Source organism: Chionomys nivalis, chromosome 6 (assembly GCF_950005125.1).
Source record: "Chionomys nivalis chromosome 6, mChiNiv1.1, whole genome shotgun sequence".
Classification (NCBI taxonomy): Eukaryota; Metazoa; Chordata; class Mammalia; order Rodentia; family Cricetidae; genus Chionomys; species Chionomys nivalis.
This window is the reverse complement of record NC_080091.1, coordinates 8,088,219-8,110,048: the sequence shown is the minus strand read 5'-3', so window position 1 is coordinate 8,110,048 and position 21,830 is coordinate 8,088,219.

Below are 21,830 nucleotides of genomic sequence, written 5' to 3'. Positions count from 1 at the left end.
AGCCCTTGAGCACATGAGTGGTTGCATTATCCAAGTATAACTCAGTTAAGCCCTTGCACACATGCATGAGCCCCATCATCTGCGTATGACATAGTCACTTCAACCCCCTGTGTGCATGTGCTAGGTAGCTTTTAAAAGCTGGACATGCTCTCTCTCTCTTTCTCTCTCTTTCTCTGTCTCTGTCTCTGTCTCTCTCTGTCTCTCTCTCTCTGCACACTGACTCCCCCAGCCTGTACACTCCTCCTCTAATAAACTCCTAAGTGGGTTTGTTATGTATTCCATATTTTCTTCTCACTCACACCAGGTAATTTCATCAGTTACCTGAAACAATGCAAAAATGGATTCAAAATGATAGCTTGCAATGAACAAAGCAGCAAGTGGATTGAAAATTGAAATGAGTATGTTAAACATTTGAATATTATGCTATCTAGTGATCAGAGACTTTATAAGTAGCTTTTATGAGTCAGTGTATTGTTTCAAATGTGTTACCGAGTGTGCAAAGGCTTGGTTTGCACAAAAACACTAATATGATCTTTACACAAGGACATCTTTCTTACATAGAGTGAGTTAGAAGGACTAGACTGCTAAAGGTAACATGCAAAAGATACATCTAAACACAGACCCTTGATTATTAGAGGATAGTGATGTGGCTTGGAACTTACCTTTAATAGTAAAGTAAGGACAGGGTTTACATCTCCATGGCAATGAATGCAAGCATCCTAAGAATCTGTACTTGCTTAACCTGGTTTCATTTGCAAAAGAATGAAAGAAGTTAAGAATCAATGAAGTTTTGCTCCTGCTAGCTCTGTGGGTCAGCCCTTGGATAAAGAAAGAAGGGAAGAAAATTTGACTGAGAGTCAGTAAGTGGGAAGTAGATAAATAGTTGAGAGAAAAAATTAAATTAAAATTGTGGGATAATAGAGTTATGGTAAAAATAAAATGCAGGCAGATCCCCGAGTGGTTGCAGTGGGTTCCAAGATCATACTGCAGGTCCCCAAAGTGGCATCAGGCAGAAGGCTGTGGGTCCCAAGAGCAGTTCCCCAAGAAGCTGTAGTTGGCCATGAGGGGCATTGAGTCCTAGGCAGGGAGCCTCATTGTGGGTGAGAGACCTCCACAGGGCAGCCAGTCCCATGAGAAAAGACATATGGATGGGTATGCTATAAGACCATGCCACAGGTGTTTGAAGGTGGTTGATCCTGAACAGGGAGCAGGCAAGAGACAGAGACATGGATAGGCACATCATTCAGAATGAGATTGGATATTTATTTAGTGGGCTATGGAGGAGAAAGGAGAGAAGGGGGAAATCAGAGCGGTAGAGAGGCAAGAGAGAGAGAGGGGTGAGGGGAGAGAGAAAAACAGGGAGGAAGAGGGAGAAGGGAGAGACAGAAGCTGCCTCATTGAGAGAGAAACCAAAAGTAAGAGACTCACTTAGAAGCTGAAGATCAGCTTGCCTCAACAGACAAGGGAGGAAGTGAGCATGGCTTGTCTCTTATAAGGAAAAAGCAGACCATTACAAATAGAAATAAGTCATTATATTCTGAAAGGAAGATTACAAGGTGGTGTTACCTCTAAAGCTACAGAGAAACCATGTCTCATAAAACAAAAAAATGGTGGTGTTACCATTTTTCTATGCTTACCGGTGGCCATCTGTTCCTTACCAGCTTTCATTCCTGTCTAGACATGATGTTTTCAGTCTGAAGTCATTGTGAAATGTTTCTTGGTCACAGAAAATAGCTATAGAGTGAGAATCAGGAGTAAAAGATGCAACAGAGATGCTTGAAAGTAGAGAATCAACTACTTTGCCTTAGGACAATGGAAAACATGTCTTGAGGATATATTAGGAATACTTGGCTTAGGTACAATGACAACATGTGCCTAGGTCCAGAAATGTTCTGTCTTCTTCCATTTTAGTATTTGTAGTAAATAATGATGTGATAAATCGGAGGCATTCAGCATCTCTTCAGTAGGCTGATTTCCCCTTCTGTGAATATGTAGTCAATAGTAGAATTGATGGATCATCAATGTGAGTTTAATAAAATAGTACAGTACGTTATGCTCTTTCCTGATGGAATTGGGTATATACAAGTATGAGTATACATGTCCACAGTATATTATATAGAGAATTAAAACTTTCCAAACATAATAAAATGTCTGACAATGTCACATTCAAAAGTTATTTACACACTGTGTAAATGACACATTTAGCTGAGGCCACTGTGTGCTTCCTTGACACCTAGAATAGCATTTCTCTGTGGAAATTAAAGCAATTTAATTTCATCATCAAGAACTGAAGCTATTTCCTTGGAGGCTGAAGTTGGTCCACATTATTTCTGAGTATGAGATAAAACACTGAACTTGGAAAAGGCGTCATTAAACTACAAAATTCTTATCACCCAGGAAACTACGAGAATGGGTAAATATGTAACCTGTCAGAGTAAAATTATAAATTGCTAAGTGATCATTGACCTTTATTAAGACAAGAAAATAAGGAGTGGACAAGCCTGCTGACCTTTTCAGTGCTCTTCCGAACTGTACACTTACATAAATGAAGTCTCTGTCTAGATTTCGCCACCAAGAGGATAACATGTGCAAGGAGGTTTTCTTACAACACAACTTATTTTTTTCTAACTACTATGCTAATACCTTCCTATGGTTTTCTTTTCTAATGTTAACAGAGAGCTTTTTCATCTTAACAAAGGCTTGGCTTTTAATACCTAACAACATAACTGATTCCGAAATATGTTTACATGAAGATGAAAACAAATGAGAGCCTAATAAAACCATGAACTTGAATATTTGCATGTTCTCTTTATAAAAAATCTAGAGAAAGTCCTAGCTACAGAGTCCTCAGCAAGAGTTCCTGACTATGGTTTTATTATTGCTCTAGTTACTCATCAGCTCCCAAATGTCAATGAAATTCTAACACACAAGTAGGGCTGATTGCTTCAATAATATTCTCATTGCATTATGTGTAACAAACTCATATTTTTGAGTCTCACATTTTAAGATAACATTGTAGAAAAGTTGAGTTTGTAATAGCAAAAGTTAATGCCTACTCTTCCCTGAATATAGTAATCCACAGAGTCAAAGTGGAAGCCGATATCTTGTTTGATGGCACTTGGATTTAGCATTTTTGGTGACAATAAGCTCAAGTCTCACACTGACTAGTGCTTGGAGCTGGGAAGTTTAGAGATGAATAGATTTAGTGGAAGTATGGCATGTTAGTTAAACATCATTGATAAATTGACTGTATTTAGAATCACCTAGGCGGCATGTATCGTAAGATTTTTTTAGAGAGACTGACAGGAGGACAGGCATTCACCATGATTATTGTCACATCATCCTATGGCCTGAGATCCCAAGAGGAATCAAGTTTGAAAAGGAGCAATCCAACTAAACAATAGTGTTAACTGTATCTTCTTCACTGACTGTAAGCACCATGTAACCAGTCAGAAGGAGCTATGAGTAGATGACTTTCACTCTTGTTCTCATGCTTTCCTGCCACAATAGACTATATTGAGTTTGAAACATAAGCCAAAATATATATTTCTCTTAAATTAAACTTGGGTGACTCCTTCCCTCCCAAAAAAACCCCAAAATTAGACAATACAGAACCTTACATAGTGGTACTATTCTTCTAGAAGGAAATAAATCAAAGACTCTACTTAATATATGAAGATATAGCAGGAAATGGTCATATATGATTATTTTTAGATACTTAGATCTTGGACTCCTGCACCTAGAACTCTTGGAAAGCATATAATGTATTAAAATAATTCTTAGTTTATTGTTTAACAAAGAGAAAATCCATCTACTATGAACTGATTGAAATGTTATTTGCTTATTTCAATATTAATATGTTAATAAAATCTACCCTGATATATAATGTATAAAGAGTGAAGTTTGGTAACATTCATCTGTATTCTCAGAATTTACTATAAATATTGAAATCTTATTAATGAATAAATACATGAATATTCATGAAAACTTTGAGAGAATAAATTCTATTTATTCATCATTCTTCATTCATGCAGAGTAAGAATGAAGATAGGGAGGAGAAAGAATAGAAAAAAAAATCCATGGTGCCCTTACATAGCACCTTGGGAAAATATAACATGTTATAGTAAAAAATTTAATGTGACATTTCATTTTTCAAAGAACTATAAGAAAGAAGACTTCTTACCTCATGTGGTAATGTATTATTTAAATAATTCTTAAGTATCCAGGAAGCATTTGATCACCATTTGAATTATTCAACAATTAATTTCTTTTGAACTTTTGGCACCTAATTTCTTATCAAGACATTTTGCAGAGTTGGACAGGCAGAAATAGACTCCAGTGAATTTTAAAAACAATAACAGTTTGTGTTAAAGATTTAAATAACATCATCACTATCAGTTCCTAAGATTGAAAGTTGTTATTACTTGGTTATCTGAAGACCAATCTTTATGATCACAGTGCAAACCAAAGGATGCTTTTGGGATCAATTACTGCATTATAAAGACTAAGGAATAAAAATTGGGAAGAGACAGAAATAGACTAGATGAAAGATAAATAAACAGATACAGATAGATAGATAGATAGATAGATAGATAGATAGATAGATAGATAGATAGATAGATGATAGATAGATAGATAGATAGATAGATAGATAGATAGATAGATAGATAGATAGATAGATAGATGATAGACAGACAGACAGATAGATAGATAGGTGATGGATTTAATTATATAGGGAAGTCTACACCTATGGAAATAACATGGCTTGTTCAATGTTGGGCTTAAAGTTTAGACTAAGATCAAGTACAACTTTAAGGCCCATCCACAATGATATACTGCAAGATAGACCATGATTTCAAAGATTACACATCTCCTGAAAACAGAAAACCAGCTGGAGACCACGATGCTTTGGATGACTCTATGCATTATATCACCGACACTAGCACATGGATTCTGTTTGACTCTTGGTGAGGGTTTCATCACAGGGTGAGATGACTCTCAGTGATATTTGATTTACTTTTCCTGATGGCTAAAGGTGGCTACAAAATTTTGAATGCTTGTATTTCACCATTTGTAATTGTCTTTTTGATTTTTTGCATATCTATCTCTTGATTATTTGGTGTTTTGTTTTCTTCGTTTTCTTTGCCAACTGTTAGAGGTATAGTCATTTAAGATTATTTCTAATTCTTTTAGCTGACTTTCCACTCTGTTGTTTCCTTTGCCGTGCAAAAAGTGTTTTCTGTTTCACACAGATTCATTGTCAATCTTGCAATTTCTTGGGCTATCTACAGACTGTTTAAGAAAGAATTGATAATGGTATATCTCACTAAGAAAGAAAGATTTCTAAGTTTTTGCCTTTGTTCTGTGCATTTGATTATCACCTTCTGACATATTTCATCTACTTATAAAATGGGCATAAAGATACTGCCTAGTGTAGCAGAGTGAGGATTCAGGTGCATTCAGTGTGCTTCATCTGACACTCTTCTAGGAAAAGTCATCTCCAAACAATAGAATGAACTTAGAATTTCATTCCAACAGATACTCCATTGTGAGCACAAAATCCCCTCATTTTACATTTGATAAGCAAGACTTTAAAATGCTAATATCTTAAGTAAAGTGTCAGACTTGAAATTAAAACTTCTTTTCAAACCTTAGTCTTGAAAACTTTTATTCTTATTTTCAAATATCACTTGAGGATGCTAAAGTGAAGAAGAGATAAAAACCTGAGTTGAGAACATCAAGGTGGACAGCGAGAAAAGGATTTTATGTGAAATAGCAAAGAAGGGGTGGAAAAAAAGTTGTATCTTTATTTTCCACTCTATATTTGTGCAAATACAGCATTGTAGGATGTAATAGAATTTCTTGGACCACTAGCCCCCAAATCATGACATGAAGACATTATTGTTGTTTGGGCTTACTTTAGGCTTGTTTCTAGCTACCTCTTTTAAACTTAGTTAACCCATTTCTACTAGTCTATGTACTGCCCTGAGGTTTGTTTACCTCATCTATGTACAGTCCGTCATACTTTCCTGCTTTCTTTGTGTCTGTCTTTTTGGCATCTGGCTGACTGGCCCCTACCTGGCTGGGTGACTCACCTTTTCTCTCTGTTCAAAAGTCCTGTCTATCTCTGCTTTGCTTACCTATTACCTGTTCAAGACGTTATTAAATAAATCTGGTGCCTTCGGCAGGCAAAGTGAAACAGCAACATCTTTAAATAAGAAAATGCAGCATGAACAAATGCAACATGTTTTTACATAGTTCAACAATTATTCTCCAACACACACAGATGCAACACATCTTTCATCGTTAAACAAATATTCTATACCACAACAGTAGAAAATTTATTATTTCTGTTTTAAATAGTTTGCCATAGTTCTCAAAAATTATTTTCTATTATAAAGAAATAAGCAAATAAGTTGTTTGCCAAAATTATAGGCTTAGAAATTTAAATAATAGTAACAACAGTACCCCCTAATTCAAAGAAGATAATGTCTAAGAAAATGACTGGAAGTGGACATTATAATAAGAGATGAAGGTAAATATTTGAATGACTTTTAAGCAAATAATATTTACTAAGAAGTTGTCTCCTGTGCTGATGCATTCAAGGTTATTCCCAGTTTTCTCTTCTATCAGGTTCAGTATATCTAACTTAATGTTAAGGTATTTTTGGATTTATTGGCATTCTTCTATATGCAGGCATTCAATTATAACCTCAGCATTTCAATGTTTATTGAAGATATATTCTCTTTTTTGTCATGTATTTCTGGCTTCCTTTTCAAAAATCAAGTGTACATAGTGTGAAGATTTATGTCTGGGTTTTCAGTTTGATTCCATTGATAGTCATGTCTGTTTTTATGGCAATACCATGCATTTTTTGTTTTTGATTTTTGTTTAGCTTTGTGTTTTGGTTTTTATTTTTACTATCGCTAGCTCTCTAGTACAGCTTCAAATCAGGGATGGTGATACCTCTGAAGATTTTTCACTGTTCAGGACTATTTTATCTATCCTCAACTTTTTAAATTTTTTGTATGAAATTGAATATTGTACTTTTAAGATCTGCAAAGAATTATGTTGAAATTTTGATGGGGATTGTGTTTAATTTGTAGATTACTTTTGGCCATTTTTACAATGTTTACTACTGATCCAGGGCACAAGAGATCTTTCCAACTTTTGACATCTTCCTAAACGGAATACTGATAATACTGGTACTAAGACTGACAACTAATAAATGGAAGATTGTGAAACTGAAAAGCTTCTGTAAAGCAAAGGATGTGGTCAATATGAGAAAATTACAGCCTACAGTATAGTAAGAGATTTTCACAAATGTAGAGGCCCCAAAATGTGAGCCTGTTTCTGTGCTGACCAAAGGTCAGAGAGTTGGAACTTTTCTCTAGTTCCTTCAAGGTTATTGTGCTTCTACCTCAAACAAAGGTCCCACATAGACATCATTCAAAGAGTTCTGCTCTCTCAAGGTTATTGTCTACAGGTGTGGCTAATAGCCAGACCTTGTGCTCCAGGAATAGAGAAGTAGATTGTTCCCACCTCAAAAAGAGTCTAAGGATTCAACTAAGTTCCAGTTCCCTTTATAGAGATAACTTGGGATTCCACCCAGTGGGTGGTTTACCTACAGAATGTTTTGGTCTAGGGTATAAGTATGACTTGTTTTGTTCTATTAACAGAATGTTTAACTATGAATGTTACTATAAACTATGAACTGTGACTTTCAATTGGTATGTTCATTTCCTTGTATCATGTTAATGCGGTCTTTTGTCTTACTCCTACATTTTGGAGTGAGGGGTATTTTAAGCATTTGAAAATTAAATGTGGGCAAATTTCAGTACTCACTGGACTTCCCTTCTGATACTATCCTATATGAGTTTTTTTGTTTTATTATTTTCATTCATGTATTCATATTCTTTACTATATTTCTAAATTAGCATACCTTTACCCTGGGGAGAGGTATTTTTGTCATTACTTGTCCCTGACACACAAATGTATGATAGAGGGTACACATTCAAAATATATAAAGAACTCAAGAAACTAGGAATCAACAAACCAAGCAATAAATTAAAAAAATGAGGTACAGAGCTAAACAGAGAATTCACAATTGACAAATCTCAAATGGCTGAGAAAATTTTAAGCTATTCTTCAGCAGGAAATGCAAATCAAAACTAGTTTGCAGTTCCATAGTATACTTGTCAGAATGTCTAATATCAATAATGCAAATGATAGCTTATGCTGAGGAGGATGTGGAATAAAGGAAACACTCCTCCATTGCTGGTGGTAGTGCAAACTTTTACAGCCACTTTGGAAATAATTGTGGCAATTCTTTGAAAAGTGAGAATCTATATCTATCTGAGGAACCAGCTATACCACCCAAAGATTGTTCCATCCTACCACTAGGACACTTACTTAACTATGCTCATAATGACTTTAATTATAATAGCCAGAAACTAGAAAACATCCCAGAAGTCCTTCAATCAAATAATGAATTAAAAAAATATGTGGTATATTTAAATGGTAGAGTATCACTCAGGTGTTCAAAAAAACGACATCATGAAATTTGCAGGCAAATGGATGGAACTAGAAGAGAATCATCCTGAGAGAGGTAACTCAGCCCTGAAAAGATAAACATGCTATGTTTTCACTTATAAAGGGATATTGTCTATTAAGGATACCCATACTATAATCTACAGAATCAGAGGTTAAGTAATCCACACCCAACATTAGGAAAATTCAAGGTACCCCAAAAAAGAGTAGGAAGAAGAATTTTAGGAACCAGAGGGGTTCAGGACACCAGGAGAATAAGGGTCCACAGAATCAACTAAGCATGGAGCATGGGGGCTCAGAGAGACTGAGTGGCAATCAGGGACCCTGAAGGAGTCTTTCTATGCTAAGTCCTCTCCATACATCATGCTGTGATTGTTTAGCCTGAGATTTTTGTGCTATTCCTAACAGTAGGATAAGGGGTGTTTTGACACTTTTTCTTACTCTTGGGACCCTTATCTTCCTATTGGGCTGCCTTGTCTAGCCTTGATATGAGGGCTTTTACCTAGTCCTATTGCATCTTGAAGTGGTATGTTCAGTTGTTATCTCTGGGAACACTGTTCTTTCCTGAAGGGAAACAAGGGAAACAGGATCTTCGGGAGAGGGAAAGTAAGGAAGGGACTGGGAGGGGTGAGGGAGGAGAGGGTGTGGTGGATGGGTATTTTATGATAAGACTGAACAAAGAGAACAAAGAAATTTTATTCAAATGTTTGTAAAACATCATTAAACCTTTCCTTTCTTGAACTAAAATGTGAACATCATTTTTATTCTTTCTAAGGGGCAACACAATTTTATCTGAAAGTTGATTTCATTTCTCCTTCCCAAAACAATATTTTAAACTGAAAAATTCAGGTGGGTTTTGTTTCTGAATAATTTGTGTGTGGTCTTTGAAAAGCTCTCCACTTTCATAGTTGAAGTGTAAAAATTTGTGATACCAGAGTTTAATAAAAGTAGCATATACCCATTCAGCATGGATTATGAGAGTTTGTGGGACAGATGCAGGAAAATGCCAAGGTCAAACCCATGGCTTTTGTATTATAATGACTAAAAGTGTAATGGATCATGATCTTCACTACTTCTGTTTCTTTCTTTTAGATTTATTTTTCTTTAATTATGTGTATGTCTGAGTATTTGTTAACACAAGCCCATGAGTGCAATGTCTCTGGTCATAACAGGATACTGGATTCTCAGGAGCTAAAGTTAGAGGTGGTTGAAAGCCTCTTGATGTGGTTCTTGAGATATGACCTTGGGTCCTATGTAAGAGTGATGCCTGCTTTTAGACACTGACTCACCTCTGGCCTACCTCTTTGCTTCTTATTAATAAAAGATCAATTGAATAATGTCATGGATGTAGACACAGAATAATTTGCTGTTTGAAGATAATAAACTTGAATTATTTAGTGTCCTATGAGTCTGAAAAGAATGTTTTTCTTTGCTGATGAGAACACCCTATTTCCGCAGGAACTCCTATCTCTTGATACTTTTCCCACATGCTGTCAGATAATAACTCCACTTTTTTCAGCTCTTCCCACATACTAAATAAAATCTTTCTTTTTTCCACTTCCATCTTGAATCTAGCCACTCTGTAAATGCACATGCCCTTAAGTAAAAACAACTTAAAATTTTATTAATAGCAGGGCTTCTTGATGTGGGAGTGATTTCTTTCTAATCTGTTGCTTTCATTGGTTAATTAATAAAGAAACTGCCTAGGCCCATTTGATAGGCCAACCCTTAGGTTGGAATAGACAGAATAGAATGCTGGGAGAAAGAAGCCAAGTCAGGCAGTTGCCATGATTCTCCCACTCCAGACAGACGTAGGTTAAGATCTTTTCTGTAACCTCTTATTGGTTAACTCTTACATCTTGATTCAACCCATTTCTAATAATCTGTATGTCACCATGAGGTTGTGGCTTACTGGGAAAGATTCAACATGTCTGACCTGGCAGCTTCATGGTAGCTCTCTCTCTGCTTTCTTCATCCCTGCATTCAGTTCTCTTTTCCATGCCTACCTAAGCTCTTCCCTATCAAAAGGTCAAGGCAGTTTTCTTTATTCAACCAATAAAAGCAACACATAGACATAAGAACCTCCTATACTAATGGGAGACTGACATACTGAATCTATGTTATCATGAACACATCAGAGTGATGGATATTTACAATGCATGAAAGAGAACTGGGTAGTACCCAGAAGGTAGAATTATTTGAAAAGTGACAAAAGACAAACAATACCTTTCTGGCCATGGGCATTATGTTTCTCGGTTTGTTTGTTTCTTTAAAAAGAAACAAGCATCTATGGTAGTGATGAAAGGTGGGTCAAGATCAGGCTTAATTTCCCTGGGGAAAGGACTAGGAGAGGGGTAAGTACATACATTTCAGTGTTGTAGGGAGAAGGCTGCTTGTTCATCGCAGCCACCTGACTAGCTTAGCCCCAAATAACCTCATAGAAACTATATGAATTAAATCACTCCTTAGTATATTAGCTCTAGTTTCTTATTGACTAACTCTTACATCTCAGTTTAACCAATTTCTATTAATCTGTATATTACCATGTGGCAGTGGCTTACCAGGAAAGATTTGGCACATCTGTCTCTGGTAGCTCCATGGTGTCTCTCCGACTCTGCTTTCTTCCTCCCAGCATTGCATTTAATTTCCCCACCTACCTAAGTTCTGCCCTATCAAGAGTCCAAAGCAGTTTCTTTATTAACCAATGAAAGCAACACATAGAAAGAAGGACCTCCTACACCACTGCAGGACCAGAAGGGCATGGGGTGTCTATTTCAAGGAATACTAAGAGGCTGAATACAATCAATGGGCAGATGATCCAGAGACACAGAGCATCACAAAACTACTGTGGCACACCTGATTTTCAATAAAGGAGCTAAAAGTATAGAATAGAAAAAAGAGAGCATTTTCAACAAATTTGCTGGAAAAAAATGGATGTCAATCTGTAGAAGAATGAAAATAGATCCATATCTATCACCATGCACAAAACCCAAGTCAAAATGGATTAAAGACCTCAATATCAGTCTGAACACACTGAACCTGATTGAAGAGAAAGTGGGAAGTACTCTATAACACATGGGCACAGGAGACCACTTCCTACGTATAACCCCAGAAGCACAGACACTAAGGGCATCATTGAATAAATGGGACCTCCTGACACTGAGAAGCTTCTGTAAAGCAAAGGACACTGTCACTAAGACAAAAAGGCAACCCACTGATTGGGAGAAGATCTTCACCAACCCCGCAACTGACAAAGGTCTGATCTCCAAAATATATAAAGAACTCAAGAAACTAGACCGTAAAAGGCTAATCAATCCAATTATAAAATGGGGCACTGAGCTGAACAGAAAATTCTCAACAGTAGAAGTTCAAATGGCCAAAAGACACTTAAGATCGTACTTAAATTCCTTAGTGATAAGGGAAATGCAAATCAAGACAACTTTAATATACCATCTTACACCTGTCAGAATGTGTAAAAATAAAAACCACCAATGATAGCCTTTGCTGGAGAGGTTGTGGAGAATGGGGTACACTCATCCATTGCTGGTGGGAATGCAAACTTGTGCAACCACTTTGGAAAGCAATATGGTGGTTTCTCAGGAAATTCGGGATCAACCTACCCCTGGACCCAGCAAAACCACTCTTGGGAATATACGCAAGAGGTGCTCTATCATACAACAAAAGTATATGCTCAACTATGTTCATAGCAGCATTGTTTGTAATAGCCAGAACCTGGAAACAACCTAGATGCCCTTCAATGGAAGAATGGATGAAGAAAGTATGGAGTATATACATATTAGAGTACTACTCAGCAGTAAAAAACAATGACTTCTTGAATTTTGCATACAAATGGACGGAAATAGAAAACACTATCCTGAGTGAGGTAAGCCAGACCCAAAAAGAGGAACATGGGATGTACTCACTCATATTTGGTTTCTAGCCATAAATAAAGGACATTGAGCCTATAATTCATGATCCTAGAGAAGCTAAATAAGAAGGTGAAGCCAAAGAAAAACATATAAGCATCCTCCTGAAAATTAACCTTCATCATGCGATGAAAGGAAACAGAGACCCACATTGGAGCACCGGACTGAAATCTCAAGGTCCAAATCAGGAGCAGAAGGAGAGAGAGCATGAGCAAGGAACTCAGGACCGCGAGGGGTGCACCCACATACTGAGACAATGGGGATGTTCTATCGGGAACTCACCAAGGCCAGCTGGCCCGGGTATGACAAAGCATGGGATAAAACCGAACTCGCTGAACATAGCAGACAATGAGGACTACTGAGAACTCAAGAACAATGGCAATGGGTTTTTGATCCTACTGCATGTACTGGTTTTGTGGGAGCCTAGGCAGTTTGGATGCTCACCTTACTAGACCTGGATGGAGGTGGGTGGTCCTTGGACTTCCCACAGGGCAAGGAACCCTGATTGCTCTTTGGGCTAACGAGGGAGGGGAACTTGAACTGGGGAGAGGGAGGGAAAATGGAGGTGGTGGCGGGGAGGAGGCAGAAATCTTTAATAAATAAATAAATAAATAAATAAATAAATAAATAAATAAAAATACTGTGGTAAATGTTAAGTATCCATGCACAGATAAGTAAGTCAGGCAATGTGGTCATTACATACTGCTCTGGGAACTCTGTCAGCCAATAACCTTTAAGTTACTGGCCCACTTTGGGCATGGTCAAATGTACTACATATACAGATGAAAAATGTGCATGGCCCCTTGGTTGCTGGATTCAGTTCCTATTCCCTGCTCATGCAGAGGACTGCTGATCTGTGATTCTACTCCTAAATAAAGAAACCTTTATTTAATCCATTCTGAGTTAGTATGGGACTATTGTACAACAACATATCATATTCAAAATTATTCTGAGAGATAGAATGAGGGAGATGAGATGGAATCCAGAACTACTCATTGCATCTCATTAGCATAGAGATATCAATGGGTGATTGGCATAAAGAAAGAGGTGGGAACTTATTTACTGTCAAACATTTCACAGAATGAAAGCACTGAAAAAGCCTGGAAAAGTCTTTTGAATTGTAAAAATAATATTAACATATTCTAGAAAGAAAAATACAAAGTAACATTTCAAACATAAAAAACAATAAGCTGAGAGCCAAATAGTCTTCCATTAACCAGGAAGGCTTAGAAATTCAAAGGCGGTGTTCAGTGAAGTAGAGCTACGAAGACTATGAGAAAAGCTGTAATTGTCATATAATTATATGACAATAAAGAACGGCTAATAAAAGCCTGATGATGGTGGCACTTGCCTTAAATCCCAGTACTCAGGATGCAGAAGTAGTCAGATCCTTGTGGGTTTCAGGTCAGCTTGTTCTGTAGAGCAAGTTCCAGGACAGGCATCAAAACTACACAAAGAAAGAAAAAAAAGAAAGAAAGAAAAAAAAACTACACAAAGAAACCTTATTTCATCAGTATAGGATAGGGTCATTTCAGGTTCCCTCTCCTCAGTTGCCCAAGGTACTAGCTGGGAACATCTCCCTGGACACCTGCGAGCCCCTCTAGAGTCAAGTCTCTTGCCAACCCTAAGATGGCTCCCTTAATCAGGATATATATTTCTCTGCTCCCGTATCCACCCTTCCTATATCCCAACCATCCCATTCCCCCAAGCTCCCCCCATCCTCCCCTTCTCACGTTTCTCACCCCATATCCCCTTAGCCCCATGCCACCTCACATGCAAGTTCCCAGCAATCTTGTATACTTCCCCTATCCAGGCGAATGACTATACGTTTTTCTTTGGGTTTACCTTCTTATTTAGCTTCTCTAGGATTACAGATTATATGCTCAATGTCCTTTATTTATGGCTAGAAACCAATTAAGAGTGAGTACATCCCATGTTCATCTTTTTGGGTCTGGGATACCTCACTCATGATAGTGTTTTCTATTTCCATCCATTTGTATGCAAAATTCACGATGTCATTGTTTTTTTTAATATTTATTTATTTATTATGTATACAATATTCTGTCTGTGTGCATGTCTGCAGGCCAGAAGAGGGCACCAGACCTCCTTACAGATGGTTGTGAGCCACCATGTGGTTGCCGGGAATTGAACTCAGGACCTTTGGAAGAGCAGACAATGCTCTCAACCACTGAGCCATCTCTCCAGCCCTGATGTCATTGTTTTTTACCGCTGAGTAGTACTCTAATATGTATATATTCCACACTTTCTTCATCCATTCTTCCATTGAAGAGCATCTAGGTTGTTTCCAGGTTCTGGCTATTACAAACAATGCTGCTATGAACATAGTTGTCATATGATAGGGCATCTCTTGGGTATATTCCCAAGAGTGGTATTACTGGATCTTGGGGTAGGTTGATCCCAAATTTCCTGAGAAATCGCCACACTGATTTCCAAAGTGGTTGCACAAGTTTGCATTCCCACCAGCAATGGATGAGTGTACCCCTTACTCCACAACCTCTCCAGCAAAGGCTATCATTGATGTTTTTGATTTTAGCCATTCTGACAGGTGTAAGATGGTATCTCAAAGTTGTTTTAATTTGCATTTCCTTTATCGCTAAGGAGGTTGAGGATGACCTTAAGTGTCTTTTGGCCATTTGAATTTCTTCTGTTGAGAATTCTCTGTTCAGATCAGTGCCCCATTTTTTAATTGGGTTAATTAGCATTTTAAAGTGTAGTTTCTTAGAACCTTCATCTGGCAATGGATCGAGATAGAGACAGAGACCCAATTTGGAGCAACGGACTAAGCTCTTAAGATCCAAATGAGGAGCAGAAGGAGGGAGAACATGAGCAAGGAAGTCAGGACCACGAGGGGTGCACCCACCCACTGTGACAGTGGAACTGATCTATTGGGAGCTCACCAAGGCCAGCTGGACTGGGATTGAATAAGCATGGGATGAAACCGGACTCTCTGAACATGGCGGACAATGAAGGCTGATGAGAAGCCAAGGACAATGGCACTAGGTTTCGATCCTAATACATGAACTGGCTTTGTGGGAGCCTAGCCTGTTTGGATGCTCACCTTCCTGGACCTAGATAGAAGTGGGAGGACCTTGGACTTCCCGCAGGGCAGGGAATTTGGACTGCTCTTCAGTATGGAGAGGAAGGGGGAATGAAGTGGGGGGAAGGGGAGAGGAATGGGGAGAGGGGGAGGGGAGGGGGGGAGGGGGGCAATGTGTGGGAGGAGGGGGAGGGAAATGTGAAACGGGGAGGAGGCGGAAATTTTAATTAAAAAGAATTAAAAAAAAGAAATCTTATTTCAAAACAACCAAGTAATAATAATAATAATAAATGGATAATAAGCATCAAGACATGGCATGTCACAACTTTAGGAATCCCACAGTTCATTTAAGGAAATTTAAGGATTTCAATTACTTCTTGTCTGTTCTAAGTTATTTTGTTTGTGTTGGGTTTGTTGTTGTCCTTGTTGCTTTGTTGTTGTTTGTTGTTTTTTTTTGTTTGAACCTGAATGTTACTTTGTATCTCAACCTTGCTACAGACTTTCTATCCTGCTGCCTCATTCTCCCAAGTGCTGAGATTATAAGAGTATATCAACACATTGAGCTTAACTACTATAAATTTTATGTTTATTCTTTATTTTTTTTAAAAATGTTTTTGTGTAAGTGTTCTCTGCCTGCATGTATGTCTATGCATCATAAGCATGCCTGCAATCCCTGGAGGTGAAATAAAGCATCAGATATCCTGGAACTGGAATTACTGACAGTTGTGAGCAACCATATGGGTTTGGGAAAAGTTAGAGCAGCCAGCACAGGTAAGCACCAAGCCATTTCTCCAACACCCATTTTATTCCTTTAAAAAGGTACATTTTTTAAGTGTAGGGAGATATATTTTTATAGAGACTAAGTAAAATGGATTAAACATTAAGAAAACTGAAGAAATGGAAACATGGAAAGTGTTTACTCATAAAAGTTAATTTGATTAAGTGAAAGTACAGAATTTTGTAAGTATGTGGTTGAAGTGTAGAGAACTATAAATAACATTAATACTAGTTTCTAAATTCACCCCAAAAGGATATGATCAAATCTGCTGACAGAAGGTCTAGGATGGCATTGGTGATGACTGCATTCCGATTTCTGTGAACTCATTTGTGGCAAGATGCCGGCCTTCTATGATGTTATTTACCAGTGACTAGCATGGCATTTTGCTCACCATCTCTGAAGTATGATCTTTCAGTTCACATTCAAAAAGGGGGAATAGGGTGAAACTGAAGTAAGATGACAAAAATCACACTTTAGTTTTATAGGTACACCTCAATAAATAGGAGTTTGTGAAATCTCTTAATGGTTATTTGAAGAGAGAAAATATGTGCACTTAGAGAAACTTCATTACTACAACTCAGATTTTAATAAAGGTGGTTATCTGCAATTTTCATGGAATATGTTTTCTAGAACTGTTTTGGTTTCCTTTTGTGTCTGAATGGTTTAAATCTGAAACATATAGATGTTAAGTTCTTGCAGCTAACACTTTTGAATGCTCATATTTTTCAATTTTTCTTTATAATCAAAATAATCAAAAATAACCATTATCATTACTGGAGAAAAAGCATAATATATCTAGATTTCTGGAAAAGGAGAAAAAAGTAGTTTAGAGTTCAATTTTCATTTTTTCTCTCTGTATCATCCTTACTAAATTTCCCAGTAAATTATCATTAAATTATTCTACATATTTCCTAATTTTTGTTGCTATATTTTCTAAAGACAATATACAAACAGTACAATTGAAAAATAATGTAATCTGAAAAAAAGAAAAATATCTAAAAATTAATAATTTAATGAAATGTATTATACTATTCCAACTTTTCCTGATATTTGGTTTGGATGCTATTGTAATAAAACACAATTCAGAGAAAGATTGATTCAAAGTATAAAATAATTCACTTGTTTCTGATTCCTAATAATTTTCTTAATCTGCTTTCCATCAGTATAAGATCAATGAAGTCAATAACAAAGCAAACTGTATAGAAAGTGCCAATTGCTGTAAACAAAGACTGTACTATGTATTGCCATGAGGTCATGACATTAATTCATTTTCTGCATGTCTTGTTTCCTTGGTGACTGACTTGTGTCTCACCTGACTCTGCCTTCTTTTTTTCTGTATTTCTGCTCATATTTCCCATCTGACTTTACTAAGGTATTGGCTGAAACAAATTTATTCATTAGCCAATAAAAGCAACACATATACAGAAGGACATCCTAAATCATATACTCTTTTCTCTCTAATTATAAAGGAAGGATTTAACTTTAACATAGTAAAATTAAATATACAAGACAGCTATCAAGAAATAATTACAGTTACAATATTTAGTCTATTTGTATTAGGCAGCAATTAAGGAAAATATTCTGTCATCTAGCTTGTATTTGTGAGTCCAAGTTTTGCATCTATTTTATCTTTTATTATAAATAACGAAAATTATAATTTTAACTATCTGTCTTCAACTCCATCAAAGACTCCAGAAGGATATAATATTACCTAGATAAATAGAAAGTGCATTGTAAGCAACTTCCAAAACTCTAGAATTGACAGAGACACTTACTTCTAGGGCAGCCACCCAAAGTTCTTCTGTATTGATACAACTTTGTGGAGTTTCTAGGTTCATGTCACCACCAAGAAGCCTGTCACTGGCAGCTCAGAAACACCATTTAAATGTTTGATAGTACAGCCTCTTAAAAGAGCTGGGAGGTTTTTTCCACTAACGCTGAGTTGGGAAGACTCTCTTAAAGAAGACATATCTCTACTTGCCTCTAGCAAACAGAGCTCACTTGAGACAATGTTGCTACCAGGAAACTGTGCTTGCCTTTTTTTTTTTTTTTCTCTCTCTCTAACATCCTTTTTTTTTTTTTTTTTTTTTTTAAGCTTTCTCAGTCAGCATGTGGAAGTACTTGCCAAACATTTGGGTGCCATTTGTAAACAGAGACTGTACTTTTGTTTCCCAGCCACCCAGACCTGTATACAGAAACTATATTGATTACAACACTGTTTGGCCAATGGCTCAGACATATTTCTAGCTAGCTCTTGCATCTTAAATTAACCAACTTTTATTAATCTGCTTATTGCCATGTTTCACTGGCATTAACTCATTTTTTACATGTCTTATTTCCATAGTGGCAGACTCGTGTTTCGTCTGACTCTCTTTTTCTCTGTATCTCTGTTTGCATTTCCCACCTGGCTTTACTCTCCTAAACCATTATGTGAAACAGCTCTATTCATTAGCCAATAAAAGCAAGACATATACAAAAGGACATCCCACATCACATTGCAGTGATAATATTGTCTTGACAGCATGTTTTTGCTACATGCCAAGACTTTTAAGATTTTCATGTCATCTTTATGTATTTCAATTTTTACATAAAAATTTCACTTTAATACAGTATGAATTTGTATTCAGGTCACTTAAAAAATAGATATAAAAGCCACAGAGTTATGAGACAGGAATTTAAACTCTTTAGGCTCATGTGAGAACTTAGCATCATAATTGCTACTAAAAAATGTAGACGAGTGCTGGGCAGTGGTAGTGCACACTTTTAATCCTAGCATTCAGGAGGCAGAGGCATGTGGATCTCTGTGATTTCGAGGCCAGACTGGTCTACAAGAGCTAGTTCCAGGACAGGCTCCAAAACTACAAAAAAAGTCTGTTTCGAAAAACCACCAAAAAAAAAAAATGTAGACAAGTGAGGAAAAAGTTAAAAGACAAATGTAAGATATAATAGCACAAATTCCATAGTGACTTTTATTCTTCTTTTCTAAAACATCAGACTCTCTTTCAGAGAATAGTTATGAGTCTTGTCTTCAGTAGGTATTATGACAGATTCCTCCTGATCTCCATTCACAGCTCTGACTTCTCCAGTACAGCATATTCATCTTTTTTATTTCCAGTGACATTGGTTTTCCCTTTTGTTTCACAGAGGTAGTCTGTGTGGGATTTCTAAATATTAAACAAGGTACTTAAATGAGAAAAATAGACACAGATTTCTGAGGAAAGGTTGCATTAACATACTAAGATACAGTGAAAGCAAATGTTACCTGAACTGTAAATAAAGGTAACATAGAATGTGAGGGTTAGAATTCTTCCCAATTGAAAGAAAGGAAAAGAACAAAGCACTCAGAAAAAATAAATTAAATTTATTATTTGCTTTTACTCTTACTTTTTATAGGTCATTGACTCATGAATAATATTTTTATGCAGATAATTTGTCTACATCTTACATATCAAGAGAATTGGACTTGACATTGAATTCTCCATGATAAAATAAGGGAGAAATAATCTGTAATTTCAGGCTTTCAAAAGCAGATAGATTTATAATTTCAATATTATCCAATAAACTATGGTTTAAATTGAACTGTAAAATTTATAATGTGAGGCAACGATATCATTTTAAAATAATAATACAAATGGAAGTACAAGATCTCACAGCCAAGTATATCGTTATATATAAATCAAAATCATTAATTTCATTCATGTGTCATAGTAAATATTGTAATTGAAATATATGAAAAAGTATAAAACTTCCAGGTATGTCTGGAAAAGAATTTGGGAGAATATATGCATACACAGAGATAGAAAATAGTTTATATGGGGGAATGAAGCATCCTAGGCTGAAATAACATTTGCCCAAAAAGCCAGAGGCAAAGACAGGGAACAAGGATTTAGAGATCAACCTGAAAGTCTAATACACTAAGATAACCCTGGGCACAGGAATGAAAGTGGAATTGAGACCAGGAGAGGAGATGGGGATTAAATGTTCAAGGCTTTTACTTACAGGATATCGATTTTGAAATTGACATTTTGCCCAGAGCCAACCCTAGGCTTGCTTTTCTCAAGTGCAGTGGAGACACTAGAAATAGTGAAATAGGTTAGTCTCTCTGGGGCACGTTCATCATGTTCAGCTAGGAGGAGAGATTTGACATGTCCAAAACTGATGACAAGGATGTCATCAAGAACAATTATAGTGCTGCTAAACTTCAATTCTTTCCTTTTAAGTTGTTTTTAAAGAATTATTTATCTTAAGTTATTTGTCTGGATGTCTGCATGGGGGTGTATATGCATGTGAGACAGTGCAGGACTCAAGGGAGGGTAGGGGAGTCAGATCTCCTGGAGCTGGAGTTACAGGCCAGCATGGGTCAGCCAGCATGGTGCTGGAAACCAAGCTCAGCTCGTCTACATGGGTGGTGATACTTCTCTTAACTGCTGAGCCAGTGATCTCTCCAGTCCCAAATTTCAATTCTTCTAGTGAATTTTTAATGTATTATAATGATCAAATAAAGAATATTACATCCTCGTAATAGAATTCTAAAATTTATCTTCTGAATTAAGACAATTCACCTATATATTGATAAAATTAATTAATTACTGCTGTCAGTCAGTGTCTCCGGGTGATTAGCTGAATCATCAATAATTAAGAATTACGCTGACTACTGACATACTGAGCAAATGCTAAGCTCCTCCCATCTGCCACATGTGACAGTGGCCTGAATAAAGACCCATATACAGAATACATGAGCACAGGGGTAAAACTGCTTACTTTAATTTCTCTTCATACCTTGTGACTGAGGAAATAGTCCTAGAGTAGAATGCACTAGAATTTGAAGGGAATCCTATCATTTAAAAAAAAATGTCTTTACCTTTCTGTATTTATTAACAGACAACTACATCCTCAACTTTTCCATGTCCTGGCTCTAAGGAAGTCACATGGGTTGCTCACAGTAAAGAGAACTGGTTTTCATGTAGGTATAGAGAACAGGTTTAGGTATAAATGTGCCTACCTCTGAGAACAGAACAATCCTATGTGTGTTCATGCCTTTTTGCTTAGAATTGTCTAGAGATGAAAGAATAGATTCAGTTCCCCGTGTTAACCTGAAGAGAATAAAAGGAGGATTGCATTTTTACCTGTGTATAAATGAATGAAATTACCTTCAATTTAATATTTAATTACTTGACATACTGTTGGTCTTCATGCTGTTCATACTGACAAATATCAAACTAAAGGAAAAAGTATCTGAGAAGCAAGAAGTAAGAATGACATTAGCATTGGAATTCATGTATTTTAGCCACACACATTTCAGAGAATAATCCTTGTGTTCCTTAAACATGTAATTACTAATCCATTTTCGTATGGTTTCTTACTCCACCTAATTCCCAAATACTGTTTATAAATGTGTGTTTACATTTAAAGGGGGATATTCTATAGAGATGAATACTTTGCATTGTATGGATCTTGGTTTATTGATACAAATTTAAGATCAATTTTGTTATATGTATATTTCTGCTCATTATTAAGG